Here is a 15,750-nt window from a genome sequence, read left to right as displayed (position 1 = left end):
TTCCATCTCCGTCACACCTCCTTGTTCCGCTTTTCAATCGTCACAATACATTTCTCGACTACTGACTCTCCCCACACTCTCAGAGGCAATACCAGTTGCTGGGAATTGTAAATGGAGAGAGTGCTGTCTGGGTGGGCCAGTGTAAGAACAGGATGGTGGTTCCTTGGACTATTTTGGCAGCCAGGCTCTCCTCACGCAGGATCAGACCATGTGGCAAAGACCACGTTGGGTTAAGTCCTCGAATGAGCAACGGTTGAATTAGGATCTCTTCCAAAAGCGACAGATATTGAACTAGGACAGGAACCAAACAGATATGGACTGGTCCCAGTAAATAAAGACAGGTGTAAGTGGGGGTTGCAGGCCTGTAAGAGCATAGGAAAAGCCCTGCTGGATCAGGCCCAAAGCCCACCCTGTTCTTACAGTGGTCAAGATGATGCTTTTGGGAAGGCCCAAGCACAACAGCCATTTCCCCCACTTGTGATACTAGCCTTGGTGGCTTGTGGCCATTGATAGAAGCGAATTCCATGATTTAACTATGCACTGAGTGAACATCGGAAGAGCACTGTACAGGGGTCAGCAAACATTTTCAGCAGGGGGGCGGTCCACTGTCCCTCAGACCTTGTGGGGGGCCGGACTATATTTTGGAGGGGGCGGAATGAAAGAATTCCTATACCTCACAAATAACCCAGAGGTGCATTTTAAATAAAAGGAGACATTCCACTCATGTAAAAACACCAGGCAGGCCCCACAAATAACCCAAAGATGCATTTTAAATTAAAGGACACATTCTACACATGTAAAAGCACACTGATTCCCGGACCGTCCGCAGGCCAGATTTAGAAGGCGATTGGGCCGGATCCGGCCCCCGAGCCTTAGTTTGCCTACCCATGAGCTAGAGAAAGCCCTCCTAGTCCAGGATCCTGTTCTTGCAGTGACAAACCAGGTGCCTCTTCTGGGAAGCCTGCAAACAGGACCTGAGCACAGTGGCGATCTCCACACTTGTGTTTCTTAGCAACGGATATTCAAGGACAGCATGCCTCTGTCAGCGGGGGTACAATGTGACCCTCCAGACCAAGAAGCTTCCCAACTAAAAACCCAGAATCCCCAACAGAACTCCCTGGAAGCCGCCTTGCAAAAGTATTTTGGCAAATATGCGCGTCGCGTCTCAAATTTTGGATTCACTGGGGTGGGAGCCACATTCTCTCTTCACTGCCGCAATTTAACCTTAAGCGACGGGCGTATTAGCCTTCCCTGACACTTTTTCCAAATGTGGCTCATTCAATTTCCTTAATTTATCTTTGAGTTTATTGCTGCTTTTGAAGTAGCTTTTCTATTGCAATTCCCCCATTCCGTCAAAAAAAATAAAAATAAATCCGCAAAAAAACTCACACACAAAACGAACATAGTGGGGGAAACGTACACCATCAACTGCAAATGTGGCTCATTTTAATCCGTAATGGGGTGGGGTGGGGAAAAACAACACAACAGCAACAACAAACCCAGGGTAGGGAAGGAGAAAGCTAACAATAATGTAAGAAAACAGACAGGGAAACAAAAAACTAATTATTGGGTTAGACGACTAATTAGTCTAGATCGTTTCTGAAGATGGGAATAATTTGCTTTATTTTATGACAAATGCGGAAATAAAAAAGGGGGGAGAAGAGAGAGAGAGAAAGAGAAAGAGAGAAGGGGGGAGTGGAAATCAGGTCTGACTGTGATGAGCATGAATGGGACCCAGAAAACATCAGGAGGCAATAAAACAGAGCAGAACAAGCTGGGATGAAACTTTTGGAAAAGGACGCTGACGACCTGCCGGTTATTAAAAGGCGGGCGCTTGGATGGCTGGGGCTTTAAATCCGGCTCTCTGCAAAGCTATCATCCTTTTGAGGGGTGGGCTTAGGGGAGAGGAAAGAGGGGTCCCCTCTCCATTTGGAGAGGCCGCAACATATGGAAAGGATTTGGCCAATGAGAGAGGGAGACAGAGAAGAAAGAGGAGCAGCTGCTGACCAGCAGCAGAAAAGGAAACTGCACAGCTGGCTTGCTTTTTCAGAGGGAGTAAAAGTCCTTGCTGAGAAAGGGAAGGAGAAGGAGGGGGCGGGGAGCGTGCCATGAAGGGCAGATTCTACAACGCAAGGCCCAGAGGGATCAAGACTATAGAAGGAACCATGCTTGATTTTAGTGTCTTTTTCATTTTAGAAACTTAATCCAGGTCTGCACGTTTTAACAAAATTTATAGACTGCTTGACTGTGTACGCGGTTTGCAAGGAATGTTAAAATTTTGGGGGTTTTTAGAATTGAAGAGCAATTTAAAACCGTGGAAAAACCATTGAAACCAAGGATAAAAAAGAGTTTAAAACATATTGACATATACGTTGCCTGAGTAGGCTGGCCTAAACAAAATGTTTTGAGCAGGTGCCAAAGAGTGTTCAATAGGCAGAGAGTTCCAAAGTGCAGTGCCAATTCTGCAAATCAAAGCGATCAAGTGAACATACGTGGGTTAAGGCAGGCCCCACAAGAAAACTGGCCCCAAGCTGTGAAGTTATATATGTTATAATATATGGTGTTATATGCTGACAGTGCCACACTCTCGTCAGCAACCGTGCTGCAGCATTCTGCACCAGCTGCAGTTTCTGGGTCAAGCGCAAGGGAAGCCCCACAGAGTGCATTGCAGCAATCCAATCTTGAAGTCATCAATGCTCTCCTGGCCCAGGAATAGCAGTAGTTATCGCACCAATTACAACTGGTAAAAGGCACTTCTAGCCCCTGAGGCTGCCTGGGCCTCCAGGGACAAAACTTGATTTGACTTTCTTTCATAAGATGCTGTGGGTTTAGGCTTCAGAAAGACCCTTGGGGTGGGGAAAAGAGAAGGGGGGGGTCCTGGGAACATCACTTCTGGGGACCCTGGGAAACGTCATTTCCAAGGCACCCAGCTGGCATATGATATAGCATGGATGGGGAATGTGTGGCTCTCTATATGTTGCTGGACTCCCAGCTCCCATCATCCCTGATCACTGGCTAAGGATTGGGGGGGGGTTAAAGGTGAACCCACACAATCCATATACAATTCAAAACACTTTAGCTCTCCTTCAAAATCTGCACTTTCATGAATTTCACAACTCAGATCCGCAGCCAAATAATATGTACAAAAGTGCCCATGCCTGGGTAAAACTTTCTCAAGTTTTAAATCAACCCCACTGAGTTCAACAGATCTGACGCCTAAGGAACAATATATAGGATTGCACTCGTGCTGATTCTAATAAACTGGGGGGTTTATGGGGAGGTGGCTATGGGGGCTGTCAGGATGAGCTCTCCTGCTTCTCAAACTTTACCGCTGGTGTTCTGAATGCATCCCAATTGAATCAGGCTGCCCATTCCCCTCCCTCTACTTCCTCCCCCCCCAAAAAAAAAATCCATTCAAAGAGAGCATATGTGATAAATATTATCACTGAAGATTGCACACCAAACCACAGAGAAGCCCTTTGTTCTTGAGGTCTCCAATCTGGAAAGCACAGGAAATAACACTCATTGTTAAGCTACCCTCCTCCCAGCTAGATTCGCATCCTGTTCGGGAGGGATAAAATAGATAGAAATTTGTTTCTCGCATTAATCTGGCCATATTAGCCAGCGACAATAGGATTAGGCAGAGCACGGCTGTTTTCATTAGGGATCCTCTTAAGATAGGGATTGAGGAGGGCTCTAGAGGGCAGAATATGTGTGTATTCTGAATATCCCAGATGCCTACGAAGGCTGGTGGCTCCTTGACTTGGCTTTTGGACTTCCCAGAGGCATCTGATTGACCACAATAGGGAACAGGATACTGACCTAGTAGGTCCTGTAGCCGCTCACACAAAACGTCCCCCCAGCTTGATGAAACACCACTGAGGAGCACTTTTGTGGCTGCTACACATTCATCTACTTCGATAGTCTTTTCAGGTGTGATAGGCCCAATCCCATGGGAAGCATTTTTATTTTTAAAAAATCATTGAGTCTCAGTCAGAAAGCATTATTCCCGTAGAAACTGCTGGTGGGAGCCTTCATGGACTGGTCATGGTCATCTATGGCTGCGCTGGCTGGGGCAGGTGGGAGCTGTGGTTTGTTAAGGGTGCTGAGAGTTGTGAGGAGACCCTGTTTCCCCTCACAGAACTACAATTCCCAGAGTGGCTGAACCCATCAATCCCTCTTCCTGGGGAACTTTGGGAAAGGTAGCTCTGTGGTGGGACTAGGGGCCTCCTAACAAGTCTTAGCACCCCTGGCCAACGACAGCTCCCAGAATTCCCTGGGGCAAGGTGTGACTGGGGCAGAATTCCCTGGGGCAAGTGGTATATGGTGGCCTAGGAGCGACACAATGCTCTGATTCCAAGAGCTCTGTGCAACCTGAAAGCTTGCTGTGTTCACCGAGACAGTTCCCCTCAGCGAAAAGGGAGTCTCTGCTTTACAACTTTGGCTCACTGCGTCTCACATTCGTGCAATGCCCAGCCGCTGAGCAGTATAACACACGCACATACACACACACCCTTGCTTCTGACATTGCAACTGCCTCTGCCTCTCTCTCCTTGCTAGCCAGTCCTTCCCTGCATAAACTCGGCGCTTCCTATCTCCTGGTGAAGACCGAGACCCAGGCAGGATCCAAAAGGTTAAAAGGAGGAATGAAGAGAGCTGCCGATTGTAAGTGAATTATATTTGGCCTTGAAAGCCGAGAGACGCGGCTATATTATAAGGAGGCATCTCTCTCCCTCTCTCTATCTGTGTTGTTTACCATCACCCTGACTAATGCAAACCGTTTTTTTTTTTTTTGTTTTAAATAATCTCATGCAAATTAGACACACACTTCCTTCCAGTTGATTGCTATCTGCAAGGAATAATATAACCGCAGAGGGTAAGAAGCAAGGACTGAGCCACAGCAAAGGGATGCAACGAAAACAGAACGTGACCCACATATCGACCCCCCACCGCCGCCGCCACCACTTTTCTCCATCCATCCATCTTCTGTCCAGCCAGATGCCGCCACCACTGGACGAATTATCCCTTATTTTCATAACGCCTTATAGTATTTTTCTCCATAGAGGTCATGGGTGGAGGTGGCTCCTGACTTGCATTATACGAAACGGGTCTTTCGCACAAGCTGTGTACACGCCGTGCACCGGAAACCTCTGTGCAGTTTACCACTGCACAGAACTACACTTCCCAGCACCTTAGCAAACTACAGTTCCCAGAGGTGGAGGTACCTTCCGATTTGCATTATACAACACAGGCCTTTCACACAGGCTGTGTTAACGTGCCATACATAAGCAACCTCCGTAGTTGGCTCTGGATCTCAGCTTCCTCCTTCTCCTTAGCCTCAGTCCTGCCCTTGTGGAACTTGGCAGGGAAGAGAATGGAGACAAAACTAGGAGGAGTTGGCTCTGCCTAACATTAGCTCTGGCGCCACCTACTGTTGGGCTCCCAGTCACTACTGAGGATACATAGTGTTAGGGGTGAAGAACTCTCATGTGTGCTGTGCAGATGTTCTGGAGGGGAGTATTAGATGAGAGGAGGTTGTAGGAGTGGTCCCCTTCCTGGGTTCTTGCCCAGACCTGAGACTTGGAAAGATGGCCGTGCAAATGGCTGTAGCCATCTCGCTCTTTGAAAGAGGAGCTTAGCGGGTCTTGCCAAGTGTTGGAACAGCATCCTAGCTCGTGCCTAGTTATGAATGAAGGAACTCAAGAGAATGATGTAAGCCACCTCGAGTCCCTTAGTGGATAGCTGGGATATAAAATGCAACAAGAAACTAAGAGCCAGCGTGGTGGAGCGGTGTGAGTGTTGAACTGGGACCTGAGTGACCAGGGTTCAAATATCTGTGCTCAGCCAAGAAACTCACTGGGATTGAGAATCTGTGACTGCCCAGATGTTGCTGGGCCCCAGCTCAATTCAATCCAGATGTTGCTAGACTCTGAGCTTGAGTCAAAGTGTTGGTTTTGACCTCTAAAGCCATTGTCCTCTACCCTCTTAGGCTACCTACACATGTAAACCACTGCTTTCCACCCCATAAAAGCACAGGAGGCTAATCCAGCCCCTCCTTAGTGCAGTTAACCTGCACTAAGAAAGAAAGAAAGAAAGAAAGAAAGAAAGAAAGAAAGAAAGAAAGAAAGAAAGAAAGAAAGAAAGAAGTCCAGCAGAGTTTTAAATGCAGCTCGGCAGGGGTCAAAGGTGCGACCCACTGATATTTCACCCAGCACACAGTCTTGTGAGAGGGGGCCCTGTCAGGTCAATTTCATCTTTTAAAGTTCTGTTTAAAAACACACACACACACCAAAGCAAACCTAAGGTCAAGAGAAATGTCCCTCTGCATCCCCTCCCCTCCCCTCATTTACGTGGAGACAATTTATTTGGACTATTCCCCCCACCCCCAACCACTGCTCTCTCTTTTTGTTCCTGCCGCAGTTGCAAGCCAGTGGTGGTCACGCTAGGAGAGAGGGGGGCGGATTACAGATACAGGAGGGGATTTTTGTGTGCATGTGCATGTAGGAAAAGTGTGCAATTTCCACTTGCATTGAAAAAGAGAGAGAGAGATGCTGCTGGATATGAAAAGTGGCTTTAAGTCCTGTGCAGAATTGTATCTTTCTGTCAAATTTGCACGGGTTAGTTTAGCCTAGAGAAAACAACAACAAAAATTATCAACGGCTGCTAGGCTGCTAGCCCTGATGCCTACGCTCTACCTCAGCTGTCAGAGGCAGTAATACTTCTGACTCCCAAGGGCTGGAAAATGCCGGAGGGGAAGAATCGCTCTCGTGCTCAGGTCTTGCTTGCGGACTTCCCATTGAGGAAACTGGTTGGCCACTGCAAGAAATAGGACATTGGGCTAGATGGGCCATTGGCCTGATCCAGCAGACTCCTCTTATGACAGCAAAGGCTTACATGAAAGGTACTTTGGAGTACTTTCTTGTAAGTACTAATCGCCTATGGAGATTGTGAATTGCTTTCCCAGGTGAGATGGAAGAAAAGTTTAAAAGAAAAAGATTGCCCCCTTTCTTTTTGTCCAGAAAAGGTTAACTTTTTGTGTTTGCTTGTTTATTGGACTTCTTACCCATCCTTCATTGTAAGGTCCCAAGGTGGGTTAGAACAATATATTATACAATAAAAACTGATAGATATAGATATAGATACAGTGGTGCCTCGCAAGACGAAAAGAATCCGTTCTGTGATTCTCTTCGTCTAGCGGTTTTTTCGTCTTGCGAAGCAAGCCCATTGAAGGATTAGCGGATTAGCGCTATTAGCAGCTTTTAGCGGCTTATCTGCTGATCGGATCAGCTGATAAGCGGCTTAGCAGCTTAGAAAAAGGGGGGGAAAGGAAAAAACACCAGCAGGAACTCGCAAGACATTGTCGTCTTGCGAAGCAAGCCCATAGGAAATTCGTTTTGCGAAGCACCTCCAAAACGGAAAACTCTTTCGTCTAGCGAGTTTTCCGTCTTGCGAGGCATTCGTCTTGCGGGGCACCACTGTATAGATATAGATACAGATACAGATATAGGTATAGCAAGTAAAACCATTCTGAACAGAACAGAAGAGTCTAGGCAAGTTGGATTTGTGTATATGTGTGTGTGAACAAGTAACTTATTATTTTTATTTTTAAATCAATTACAGATGGTGGTCAGCAGAAACAATGCAAAAATGGCTAGTATTCTTTTTTTTTAAATCCCTCCCAAAATTCCAGAAGTGTTTTTTTTTGGAAGAGGCAGAGTTTGTGGAGGCCCCAACTGTATATTGGAGGTCAAATATTGTGGAGCACGGATTAGCCAGCCCAGTCTATACTGGCTGAAAACATGGAATCTCTCCCAGTCCTACCTGAAGTTGACTGGGATTGAACTTGGGACTTTCTGCATGCAAAGCAGATGCTCTACCACTAAGTTACAGCCCTTACCTTGAGACAAGGAACATAGGGTGCCGCTTTATATCAAGTCAGACTATTGCTCCACCCAGCTCAGCATTGTCTACACTGACTGGCAGTGGTTCTACATGAATTTTAAAAAGCAGACATTCTTCCTCCTACCTAGAGATGTCAGGGACTGAACCTTGTGCCCTTCTGAATGCAAGGCAGGAGCTCTACCACTAAGCTACAGCCCTATGGAATGAAAAGCCATGGCGATAGACAGTCTCCTTGGAAGTATTCAGAACCACATCTTGCAAAGTAGTGCCACTCCATACATGTCCAGCTTTCTTCCTCAAACTCTATGCATTTTTAGTCTTTCTCACCTCCTTTCTTATTTTCTCCTGTCTCCTAAGTGTAGGCAGCACCTAAACTTTGGAACTCCCTGCCTGTTGAGATTAAGCAGGTGTCTTCACTGTACTCTTTTCGGTGCCTGCTAAAAACGTTATTGCTTTTATTATTGTTGAGTAAAGAGGAATGAGATTAAATTCATCCTGAAAGTCTATTATGACGGAGACAGTCGCAAACAAGGGCCAAAAAGGGGTAGCCACCACTGAAAAGGCCCTGTCATGGATCAATGCCAACCAGGCAGCCGAGCACAGGACTGGGGAACCTTTGGCCCTCCATATGATGTGGTCTCTAGCTCCCATTATTGAACATGTTTCCTAGCCCTGTTTTAATCAAGGCTAACAAAAGCCAGCACCTTAATTATGGTGTTGGAGGAGACTCTTGAGAGTCCCATGGACTGCAAGAAGATCAAACCTATCTATTCTGAAGGAAATCAGCCCTGAGTGCTCACTGGAAGGACAGATCCTGAAGCTGAGGCTCCAAAACTTTGGCCACCTCATGAGAAGAGAAGACTCCCTGGAAAAGACCCTTATGTTGGGAAAGATGGAGGGCACAAGGAGAAGGGGACAACAGAGGACGAGATGGTTTGACAGTGTTCTCGAAGCTACCAGCATGAGTTTGACCAAACTGCGGGAGACAGTGGAAGACAGGAGTGCCTGGCGTGCACTGGTCCATGGGGTCACGAAGAGTCAGACACAACTAAACGACTAAACAACAGCAACAACAAACAACGCCAGAGCAGACACTCATGCAGAGGCACAGCAGGAAGCCTCCTTTCTGGATGGGGCTCCCAGGAGCCTTGAGTCCAGAAATGGTCAAACTGTGGGTCTTCCAAATGTTGCTGTGCCCCATCACCCCGACCACTGTCCTTTCTGGCTGGGACTGAACATGGAGGACGAAAGGTTCCTCAGCCCTGACCTAGCCCAACTTACATGCCGGACCTGCAACAAAAATGTTGCAGCGCTGAGTTCGGGATCCCAACCCCTTCCCTCTTTTCACTGTTTCTCGCTCCCCTGAGTTCACCAGGATTCTGTAGTTGCTAAGCACGCTGTTGTCACTGGGCTTGTTTTGGGAGTTCCCTCCCCCATAAAGTTTTCCCTAAAAACTTTTGGAGAATTTGGGGTCCCTCCACGCCTGTTCTGGAAGTGTGGGGTGGAGTAGCACTGTCTTGGCTACCCCAGCAACAGGACTCGCACCCTGAACATGGGAATTAGAGCATGTGACTTCCATGCGCCAAAGAAAAAAGCAGCTGAATACACATCATATATTTAAAGCACTTCCCTCAAAGAGCCACAGGAACTGTAGTTCTACCCCCAGAGTGCTGTGATCCCAAACACCCTTAACAAACTACAGTTCCCAGGATTCTTTGGGGTGGGGGAATGTACTTTAAGTGTGTACTCAACAAAAGAAAAAAGATGAATGTGTGGGATCCAATTAAAAATATGGTGCTAATGCAGCCAGGAAAAGGAAAGGTTAAGTATAAAGGCATTTGTTTGGAGGTGTGTGGGGTTTTTTGGCTTTAAAAAAAAAAACAAAAAACCCAACCTGGCAGGAGTTTTTGCCTTGCTGGCTGCGCTTTCAAAGTCTATAATAAAAAAGGAAACGTAAATGGAGACGAGGAAGCCAATGTCAAGGGGTGAGAGTTTGGGAGAGGTTGTTAAGTATCTCCGTCTCTAAGGCTGTGTTTTCTCTCCCTCCCACCCCCTCCATAATTCTCCCCCCACCCTCCGCCCCGCCACTTACGGGACCTCCTGGGTGATTGATGGATGGGAGAGAGAAAGAGAAGCCGTAAGAGATGGCCACCTGCCTTTCAAATAACCGACACACACACACACATACACACACACACACACACACACACACACACAGCCTTAGAAAAGACGGCAAACTCTTTTAATGTTTAAGTGCAAAAAAAATCATTGCTACTATTTTGAAAAAAATAAAAGCCAACTAAGCAAATCTCTCACACACTCCAAAATAGGAAATATTTTTGGGAAGAAGGGGATAGAGCTTGACATTGACATTTTAATTTTTTTATTGGGGGGGGGGACAGTTTATTTATTTATTTATTTATTTATTTATTTATTTATTTATTTTATGAACACACACACACACACCGGTCAACTGGGAGGACTACAGCTGAGCAGAACGAGGACTCTCTCTCTCTTTCTCCCCCTCCTCTCCTCCTTCTCCCCCCCCCCCCAGCCCTGGGCGCCTGCACCACCCCAACCCCGCAAGCCGTTAAAAGTCGTCGGGTGACCCGGAGACCCCTATTTCCCAGAGCCTTGTATAAAATTGAATTTTTTAAACATAAATTACACGTAATGACGACACTGTAAAAACTAACAGTAATGGAAAGCTGTGCTGTATTTCATTAGCCTGTATTATTCCAAGCCACCTGATCCAGGCGGGCCTTGTTTATGAGTTAGGGTGTTAGCAGGATGCCGATGGAAGCATTTGCTTCGACCTTGCACTTCTCATTGGGGCATGAAATTACGACGGCAGCACCTAGATATTACGGCCATAAATACAGTAAACTGCAAATTTAAGCCAACAGCTCCTATTGTCTCCGAACATAAAGCTGATCGGTATTTATTTAAAAGGAGAATGAAAAAAAATATTATATATCACCTTGTTTATGGGTTTATTTCCAACCCCCCTTTCCCATAAACCCACCTCTAATCAACCTTATTTCCGCCCCCCCAAAAAACCCCACACACCCAATTTGTTTATTTCCAATCTCAAACACAAAATTTAAAATAGGTAAGTGCAAGTTTTCTTACCCAGAACTCAACCACGAATGCGGCTTCCTGCAACCTGGTGCCCTCCAGAGGTTTCAAACTGCAGCTGCCACCAGCCCCAGCTGATGGTTCAGGCTGGAGGGGCACCAGGCTAGAGAAGGCAGTGTGGGGAAGTACGTTGGGCTTGAACCTGGGAAACCAGGGTTAAAACCCCCACATTCGGCCATGAAGCTCACTTGAAGTGACCTTGTAAGCATGGATAGGACTGAGTCACTGCTAGCCGACTTCAGGCAGTCCAGCAATAATTTCAGAATCAAACCCCAAAACTACTTTAAAATATCTTTAAACCCCCCTTTTAATTTTTGTGCACACATAAACCTCTGGCTAAAATGCTAAGGAAAAAACAACACACCTCCATAAATTTAACATTTTCACATGGTAGAGATTATCTTTTGAAAATTAGCTTTGGAAAGGGTTTTTTTCTGGAGGGGGGGTTGGAGTATTGCAACCCTGCAGTGAAAGAAAGGCCAAGCTGTTTGCTTGATGTAGGCTTACATCGAGGTGGGGGGCGGGGGGAGGGAGGTTGAGAAAAATAAAAGGGAAATACAGTGGTGCCTCGCAAGACGAAATTAATTCGTTCCGCAAGTCTCTTCGTCTTGCGAGTTTTTCGTCTTGCGATGCACGGTTTCCCATAGGAATGCATTGAAAATCAATTAATGCGTTCCTAGGGAAACCGCCTTCAGACCAGGTCCAGGGACAGTCTGTCCCCGGACCTCTTCTGAAGGCCTGGGGGGGGGGACAAGGGCTTTTCTTCCCACCCCCAGCATTTTAAAAAACCCGGGACAGCGGAGGACTTCTCCGCTGTCCGGGCGATCTTAAAATGCTGGCGGGCGGCATTTTAAAATCGCCCCAGACAGCGGAGGACTTCTCCGCTGTCCGGGGCGATTTAAAAGCCCCTGGGAAGGCAGGCAGGGGGGACAAAGACTTTCGCCCCCCGCCCGCCTTCAGAAGGTGTTCCCGCCCCCCGCCCCGCTTCGGAACAGCGTTCCGAAGTGGGGCGGCTGGGGCAGGTGTTCCCGCCCCCCCCGCCCCGCTTCGGAACAGCGTTCCGAAGTGGGGCGGCTGGGGCAGGTGTTCCCGCCCCCCGCCCCCCTTTGGAACAGCGTTCTGAAGTGGGGCGGCTGGGGCAGGTGTTCCCGCCCCCCCCCGCCCCGCTTCGGAACAGCGTTTTAAAATGCTGGGGGTCGGGAGCGAACGCTTCGCTCCCGACCCCCAGCATTTTAAGATCGCCCGGGGCAGGCGGGGGGAAGGCAGGCGGGGGGGGGGAGCAAAGACTTTTGCCCTCCGCCGGCCTTCAGAAGAGGTCCTCTTCTGAAGGCCGGCGGAGGGCAAAAGTCTTTGCTCCCGACCGCCAGCATTTCCCTATGGGCTTTCGTCTTGCGATGCAAGCCCATAGGGAAATTCGTCTTGCGAAGCGCCTCCAAAACAGAAAACCCTTTCGTCTTGCGGGTTTTCCGTCTTGCGAGGCATTCGTCTTGCGGGGTACCACTGTAATAATAATTTATTATTTATACCCCGCCCATCCAGCTGAGCTTCCCCAGCCACTCTGGGCGGCTTCCAATCAAGTGTTAAAAACAATACAGCATTAAATATTAAAAACTTCCCTAAACAGGGCTGCCTTGGTGAAGAGCCCCAAAACCTGGCTATTGTGGGGGGAAATAACACATAAATTGCATGCATCCAAAGGGATGGAGGACCCAGAACATTTCTATGTCATCTGGTGGGAATTTATTTCTGATGCTTCAGACTTCAATGCCCAACAATCACCATCCATGCCAGCTTCGGAAAGTTGGCTGTCTTGGCTTACGTTGGTCTTGTTAACCATTTCTTCCACTAATTATTATTTTTTGTTTGCTTGCTTGCTTTGCACATGGTACGATAAAATGCCCTGCTATTGCACCTTCTAATGCTTAAGTTACTGTATACATGTACTTATTAAAGTACCCCCAAACTTTCTTATGCCTAGAAAGCGCCAAAGAAGATGATCAAGAGAAGGTGCGGTAGAACCAGGGCTGGATTTGATGAGGCCCTAAGCTATTGAAGGTAATGGGGCCCTTTATATGTCCAGCTGTCACTATTTTTTGTGTCGAATATATGCTATATGGTAATTTATGGACCATAATATTTTAGGGAGCAGACTAGCAGGCTAGCAGGTGGGGCCCATTACTTACATCATAGGAGCCTACACAAAACAAAACACTGTTGCTGTATGTAGGTTTTATTTTATTTGTTTTTTATCTTATATTATTTTGGAAATGTACACCCAGTTGTTTTCCCTTTAAATTTTTTTGGGGCCCCCAAGAGAGTGGGGCCCTAAGATATAGCTTGTTTAGCTTATACATAAATCCGGCACTGGGCAGAACATAGGAAGCTGTCTTATTCGGAGTCAGACCACAGCTCTATCTAGCCCATCAGTGTTGTCTACGCTGACTGGCCGCAGCTCTCCAGGGTACCAGGGTATCCCATTTGTGGAATGCTTTCTCCAGGGAGGCTGGCCTGACATCTTCATTACATATCTTTAGGCGCCAGGTGAAAACGTTTCTTTTCAACCGGGCCTTCCACTGATTAACATTTTATGGCTTTTTAAATATTTGAGGGGTACTGGTTTGGTCTTGGTTTTTATTATTATTATTATTACGCATTTTATGTTCTCGTTTTGCATTGTTTCTACAGTGGTACCTCTAGTTGCGGAGACAATCCGTTCTGGGGGGTCGTTTGCACCCCAAAAAGCCCACAACTAGAGCGGCACTTCTGCACAAGCATGAAGCGCGATAGAGCACTTGTACGCATGTGCGAAACTCACAGAACACTTCTGCACATGCGCAAAGCACGCAGAACGCTTCTGCGCACGCGGCAAAACCCGGATGTACACACTACCAGGTTGGCTGTGTTCGCAAGCCGAAAAGACGCAACATGTACCTAATGCGACACAAAGTATGACTGTATTGCAAACCGCCCTGTGATATTTGGAAGGAGGGTTGCATGGAGATTTAATCAAGGACACACCTTATTTCTGGAATTGTAAGATGTTCAAACTGCTTTCAATAATGTGTTGCAATGGCTGTAACCCACTCTGGGACCTTAGGGTGAAGGGCAACTGAACAACGACGACGCATAGGATTGCACAACTGCTAGACTTAGCAAGTGAACCAGAGATTGAGCTCTTGTGGTCAAGTGATTCATTCATTGGGGTGCTCTTAAGGAGCAGAGGTGCAGAGCAACACTGGCTGGTGGACAGATACGTGAGGATGCATGCTCTTGCGTGACTGTACATGGGCAAATCCCTTTCCAGGTACAGTACGTTGTTGGATTAATGCTATTCCCAAAAGCAGAACAGTTGGGGTGGGGGGCGTTTCCTTCCTGGAGGAAAATTACTCTAAGGAAAAAAAGAGGAAGATGGGAAGTAGGTAGAAGCAGAAAGTTTTAGAGCCTGCTCACCGCCCAGACCGGCATTCTCTGTGTCCAACCTCTGTGCCCTGAGAACCTACTCACCTCTATTACGGTAAATGTAGCAGAAGGAGACGCTGGGGTGGCCGGGGGAGGCGTGGAGAGAGAAGAGGGGGGGAGAGACTCTCGACACAAAGGCAAAAGGACACTGGAATATCGCAAACCGTATCACGGCATAAATCACACCATTACAAGCCAGTGCAAAATATATTTCATCGGTGCTTTGGAGGCAAAGGAGACACACAGCTTCGCTTGTCAGAAGAGAGGTCAGGTCTCCCCCCTCCCTACCTTGTCCCACGCCCCCCCCCACCCCCACCACATCGGAGAGAGAGTCCTCTGGTTTGTTTGAAGCAGATGCAATTTCCCAGGGACGGTCAAGTCAAATTGGAGCTACTTTTTTAAAAAGAGCCTTGCATTCCAAAGGAGGAGAGGGGCATTGAACATTGTGATCTGGGGACCACTTGGTGGATTTCTAGCTGTCCTTGTCCCCCCCCCCCCAAAAAAAAAGAGAGATGCTGATAACATCAAGAGGAAAAATTGCAGGAGACAGGAGTTTCTTGGAAGTTTCCACTGACTTGCCTCGTTAGCACTGAAGGAGATGAACATTAAAAACAAAACAAAAAACCAACTGATTGTACAATGGTACCTCAGGTTAAGAACTCAATTCATTCTGGAGGTCTGTTCTTAACCTGAAACTGTTCTTAACTTGAAGCACCACTTTAGCTAATGGGGCCTCCCGCTGCTGCCGCCGTGCCGCCAGAGCACAATTTCTGTTCTCATCCTGAAGCAAAGTTCTTAACCCTAGGTACTATTTCTGGGTTAGGGGAGTCTGTAACCTGAAGCGTCTGTTACCTGCAGCGTATGTAATCTGAGGTACCACTGTATTTATATCCCACTTTTTTCTACAAGGAGCTCAAGGTAGTGCACATTATGCATCCCCTCTATTTTATTTTCTCAGCAACCCTGTGAGGTGGGTTAGGCTGAGCGGCTTTGACTGGCCCAAGGTCACCTGTGAGCTTCATGGCTGAAACAGGATTCGAACCTGGCCTCCACACTCTAACCGCTGCTCCACACTGGTTCTCTTGAGCTGTGTGCCAAGCTGGTCACCCACACCCCCAAAACATTTGTAAATGGAGTTTCACTGAGTCACAGTCATGGTAAGGATAAGCACAACAGCTGAGATGGAATTTTTAAAAATCAGAGTTAGCTGCCTTGTGACCCTCTCTCTTGCGGCTACCGAACTGCAATTCC

The 15,750-nt window shown here is 47.3% G+C and overlaps 1 protein-coding gene across 1 annotated transcript in view; it reads right to left on the bottom strand.

Moving 5' to 3' along the window:
• Positions 1–15,750, bottom strand: part of PEX14 (peroxisomal biogenesis factor 14) — a 117,129-nt gene that overhangs the window by 20,012 nt on the left and 81,367 nt on the right. The gene's annotated exons all lie outside the window — the stretch shown is intronic.

The sequence above is a fragment of the Podarcis bocagei genome (genome assembly GCF_964188305.1).
Source record: "Podarcis bocagei genome assembly, chromosome: 7".
NCBI lineage: Eukaryota > Metazoa > Chordata > Lepidosauria > Squamata > Lacertidae > Podarcis > Podarcis bocagei.
Note: the sequence above shows the minus strand (reverse complement) of the source record. Positions and strands in the feature narration are given on the sequence as shown.